A 5658-nucleotide genomic window follows, 5' to 3' on the forward strand; every position below is an offset into this window, starting at 1 on the left:
ACAGCCCCACCCATCAAAAAAAAAAAAAATGAAACGACAAAAAGAAGGTTACAGACATAGGAGCAAGGTAAAAACCTACAAGATCAAATAAATGAAGACGAAATAGGCAAACTACCTGAAAAAGAATTCAGAGTAATGATAGTAAAGATGATCCAAAATCTCGGAAACAGAATGGAGAAAATACAAGAAACATTTAACAAGGATCTAGAAGAACTAAAGAGCAAACAAACAGTGATGAACAACACAATAACTGAAATTAAAAATACTCTAGAAGGAATCAATAGCAGAATAACTGAGGCAGAAGAACGGATAAGTGAGCTGGAAAATAAAATGGTGGGAATAACTGCCAGGGAGCAGAATAAAGAAAAAACAATGAAAAGAATTGAGGACAGTCTGAGAGACCTCTGGGACAACATTAAACTCACCAACATTTGAATTATAGGGGTCCCAGAAGAAGAAGAGAAAAAGAAAGGGTCTGAGAAAATATTTGAAGAGATTACACTGGAAAACTTCCCAAACATGGGAAAGGAAATAGTCAATCAAGTCCAGGAAGCACAGAGAGTCCCATACAGGATAAACCCAAAGAGAAACACTCCAAGACACAAATTAATCAAACTATCAAAAATTAAATACAAAGAAAAAATATTAAAAGCAGCAAGGGAAAAGCAACAAATAACATACAAGGGAATCCCCATAAAGTTAACAGCTGATCCTTCAGCAGAAACTCTGCAAGCCAGAAGGGAGTGGCAGGACATATTTAAAGTGATGAAAGGGAAAAACCTACAACCAAGATTACACTACCCAGCAGGGATCTCATTCAGATTTGACGGAGAAATTAAAACCTTTACAGACAAGCAAAAGTTAAGAGAATTCAGCACCACCAAACCAGCTTTACAACAAATGATGAAGGAACTTCTCTAGGCAGGAAACACAAAGGAGGGAAAAGACCTACAAAAACAAACCCAAAACAATTTAGAAAATGGTAATAAGAACATACATATCGATAATTACCTTAAATGTAAATGGATTAAATGCTCCAACCAAAAGACACAGACTGGCTGAATGGATATAAAAACAAGACCCATATATGTGCTGTCTACAAGAGACTCACTTCAGACCTAGGGACACATACAGACTGAAAGCGAGGGGATGGAAAAAGATATTACATGCAAATGGAAATCAAAAGAAAGCTGGAGTAGCAATGCTCATATCAGACAAAATAGACTTTAAAATAAAGACTATTACAAGAGACAAAGAAGGACACTACATAATGGTCAAGGCATCAATCCAAGAAGAAGATATAACAATTGTAAATATTTATGCACCCAATATATGAGCACCTCAATACATAAGGCAAATGCTAACAGCCATAAAAGGGGAAATCGACAGTAACACAGTAATAGTAGGGGACTTTAACACCCCACTTTCACCAATGGACAGATCATCCAAAATGAAAATAAATAAGGAAACATAAGCTTTAAATGACATATTATACAATATGAACTTAATTGATATTTATAGGACATTCCATCCAAAAACAACAGGATACACTTTCTTCTCAATTGCTCATGGAACATTCTCCAGGATAGATCATATCTTGGGTCACAAACCAAGCCTTGGTAAATTTAAGAAAATTGAAATCGTATCAAGTATCTTTTCTGACCACAACACTAGGAGACTAGATGTCAATCACAGCAAAAAAATTGTAAAAAATACAAACACATGGAGGCTAAACAATATGCTACTAAATAACCAAGAAATCACTGAAGAAATCAAAGAGGAAATCCAAAAATACCTAGAAACAAATGACAATGAAAACATGATGACCCAAAACTTATGGGATGCAGCAAAAGCAGTTCTAAGAGGGAAGTTTATAGCAATACCTCAAGAAACAGGAAACATCTTTCCTACCTCAAGAAACAGGAAACATCTCAAATAAACAACCTAACCTTACACCTAAAGCAATTAGAGAAAGAAGAACAAAAAAGCCCCAAAGTTAGCAGAAGAAAAGAAATCATAAAGATCAGATCAGAAATTAATGATAAAGAAATGAAGGAAACAATAGCAAAGATCAATAAAACTAAAAGCTGGGTCTTTGAGAAGATAAACAAAATTAATAAACCATTAGCCAGATTCATCAAGAGAAAAAGGGAGAAGACTCAAATCAATAGAATTAGAAATGAAAAAGGAGAAGTAACCACTGACACTGCAGAAATACAAAGGATCATGAGAGATTACTACAAGCCACTATATGCCAATAAAATGGACAACCTGGAAGAAATGGACAAATTCTTAGAAAAGCACAACCTTCTGAGACTGAACCAGGAAGAAATAGAAAATATAAACAGACCAATCACAAGTACTAAAATGAAACTGTGATTAAAAATCTTTCAGCAAACAAAGGCCCAGGACCAGATGGCTTTCACAGGCGAATTCTATCAAACATTTAGAGAAGAGCTAACACCTATCATTCTCAAACTCTTCCAGAACATAGTAGAGGGAGGAAAACTCCCAAACTCATTCTACGAGGTCACCATCACCCTGATACCAAAACCAGACAAAGATGTCACAAGAAAAGAAAAAGAAAACTACAGGCCAATATCACTGATGAACATAGATGCAAAAATCCTCAACAAAATACTAGCAGACAGAATCCAGCAGCACATTAAAAGGATCATACACCATGATCAAGTGGGTTTATCCCAGGAATGCAAGGATTCTTCAATATATGCAAATCAATCAATGTGATACACCATATTAAGAAATTGAAGGATAAAAACCATATGATAATCTCAATAGATGCAGAGAAAGCTTTTGACAAAATTCAACACCCATTGATGATAAAAACTCTCCAGAGCAGCTCCCCAGCCCCAGGCCGGGAGGCCCAGATGGGGGAACCCTGGGTTGGGGTCCCCCTGGACGACGGCAGTGGCTGGACAGGAAGTGAGGAAGGAAACGAGGAGGGCACTGGCGGCAGTGAGGGGGCGGGGGGAGCCGGGTTCCCAGACGCAGAGGGTGTCTGGAGTCCAGACATCGAGCAGAGCTTCCAGGAGGCCCTGGCCATCTACCCACCCTGTGGCTAGCAGAAAATCATCCTGTCCGATGAAGGCAAGATGTATGGTCGGAATGAACTGATTGCCCGCTACATCAAGCTGAGAACAGGGAAGACTTGAACTCGCAAACAGGTCTCTAGTCATATCCAGGTTTTGGCCCGAAGGAAATCGAGGGAAATCCAGTCCAAGCTCAAGGCCCTGAATGTGGACTAGGTTTCCAAGGACAAGGCTTTCCAGACAATGGACACCACGTCCTCAGCCCAGCTCATCTCAGCACCTTCCCTGCAAGCCAAACTTGGTCCCGCCGGTCCTCAGGCCCCAGAGCTTTTCCAGTTTTGGTCGGGGGTTTCTGGGCCCCCCTGGAATGTTCCAGATGTGAAGCCATTCTCGCAGACACCGTTCTCCTTGTCACTGACTCCTCCATCTACTGACCTCCCAGGATATGAGCCCCCCCAAGCCCTCTCACCTCCTGCTTTGCCCCCACCTGCCCCATCACCCCCAGCCTGGCAGGCTCGGGCTCTGGGCACTGCTCGGTTGCAGCTGGTGGAGTTCTCGGCCTTTGTGGAACCTCCGGATGCAGCTGATTCTTACCAGAGGCACCTGTTTGTACACATCAGCCAGCACTGCCCCAGGCCCGGAGCGCCCCCCCCCCCGAGAGTGTGGACATCCGGCAGATCTGTGACAAACTCCCTGAGAAAAAGGGTGGTCTGCGGGAGCTGTATGATCATGGGCCCCCCCCACAACGCCTTCTTCCTGGTCAAGTTCTGGGCGGACCTGAACTGGGGCCCCAGTGGCGAGGAGGTGGGGGCCGGCGGTAGCAGTGGTGGCTTCTATGGAGTAAGCAGCCAGTACGAAAGCCTGGAGCACATGACCCTCACCTGTTCCTCCAAGACAGAGCGTGCCCAGCTGGAGGACAGGAGGTTCATGTACCGCCTGCTGCGCTCACCCATGTGTGAGTACCTGGTGAATTTTCTGCACAAGCTGCGGAAGCTGCCCGAGCACTATATGATGAACAGTGTCCTGGAGAACTTCACCATCCTCCAGGTGGTGACAAACAGAGACACCCAGGAACTGCTGCTCTGCACCGCCTATGTCTTCGAGGTCTCCACCAGTGAGCAGGGGGCCCAGCACCACATTTACTGCCTGGTCAGGGACTGAAGGGGGGCCCCAGACGTGGCTCACCCCCGGAATGCCCTCCTCCCAGGAAGGACCTCCAGCTTTCCTCATGCTTCTTACTTGGGGCGGGGGGCTGCTCCCTCTTAGGACCTTAAAATCTCGGTGGTGAGTTGAATGGGCTGGGACTGAGAGGAAAGGATGGATCCTGATATTGGGACCTCACAGGGGTGTCTGAAAGGACAGATCACTCCAGAGCATTTGACACTGGGGACAGGAGTGAGACAACCCCTGGGACAATACTGGTTTCTGTCTCTGACAGGCATCCTCCCCCTTCTCTGTTTTGGATGTTTTGGAGGGGCCCAGTTACACATTGGCTTGTCCCTCTCTGTTTTTCAGCAACCTCCTTCTTCCCAATCTGCCTCTCCTTACCAGCCCCATCCCGGGACCCTGATATTGAATTTTGAAGGTTAACCTTTTCTGTTCAGGAGTAGAGCCAGATGGGCCCTGGAAATTTCTTTTTTTTTTTAATATAACAAGAGATATTTATAAGTGGGTGTTAGGGTCGTGACTTTTTCTCAGCTGGGCAAGCAGTGGGGTGAGGCTTTTAAATCTCATGTCCTCTTCTAAATGAGCCATGGGGCTAGACTGTGTTGCCTCCTTCTCCTCCCCTCCCCCCAAAGTGTGTTGGTTTGTGTTTTGACAGAGGATAAAGCTATTTTACCAAAAAAAAAAAAAAAAAAACCTCTCCAGAAAGTGGGCATAGAGGGAACCTACCTCAACATAATAAAGGCCATATATGACAAACCCACAGCCAACATTGTTCTCAATGGTGAAAAACTGAAACCATTTCCTCTAAGATAAGGAACAAGACAAGGTTGCCCACTCTCACCACTATTATTCAACATAGTTTTGGAAGTTTTAGCCACAGCAATCAGAAAAGAAAAAGAAATAAAAGGAATCCATATTGGAAAAGAAGAAGTAAAACTGTCACTGTTTGCAAATGACCTGATACTATACATAGAGAATCCTAAAGATGCTACCAGAAAACTACTAGAGCTCATCAATGAATTTGGTAGGGAAGCAGGATACAAAATTAATGCACAGAAATCTCTTGCATTCCTATACACTAATGATGAAAAATCTGAAAGAGAAATTAAGGAAACACCCTCATTTACCACTGCAACAAAAAGAATAAAATACCTAGGAATAAACCTGCCTAAGGAGACAAAAAACCTGTATGCATAAAACTATAAGACACTGTTGAAAGAAATTAAAGATGAATCAAACAGATGGAGAGATATACCATGTTCCTGGATTGGAAGAATCAACATTGTGAAAATGACTATACTACCCAAAGCAATCTACAGATTCAGTGCAATCCCTATCAAGCTACCAGTGGCATTTTTCACAGAACTAGAACAAAAAATTTCACAATTTGCATGGAAACACAAAAGACCCCGAATAGCCAGCGCAATCTTGAGAAAGAAAA

At 42.9% G+C, this 5658-nt stretch overlaps 1 pseudogene; it reads left to right on the top strand.

Moving 5' to 3' along the window:
• Positions 1-2888: 2888 nt before the first annotated feature.
• On the top strand, positions 2889-4212 carry LOC102999084 (transcriptional enhancer factor TEF-4-like; annotated as a pseudogene).
• Positions 4213-5658: the final 1446 nt, after the last annotated feature.

This window comes from Balaenoptera acutorostrata, chromosome 7 (genome assembly GCF_949987535.1).
Source record: "Balaenoptera acutorostrata chromosome 7, mBalAcu1.1, whole genome shotgun sequence".
Classification (NCBI taxonomy): domain Eukaryota; kingdom Metazoa; phylum Chordata; class Mammalia; order Artiodactyla; family Balaenopteridae; genus Balaenoptera; species Balaenoptera acutorostrata.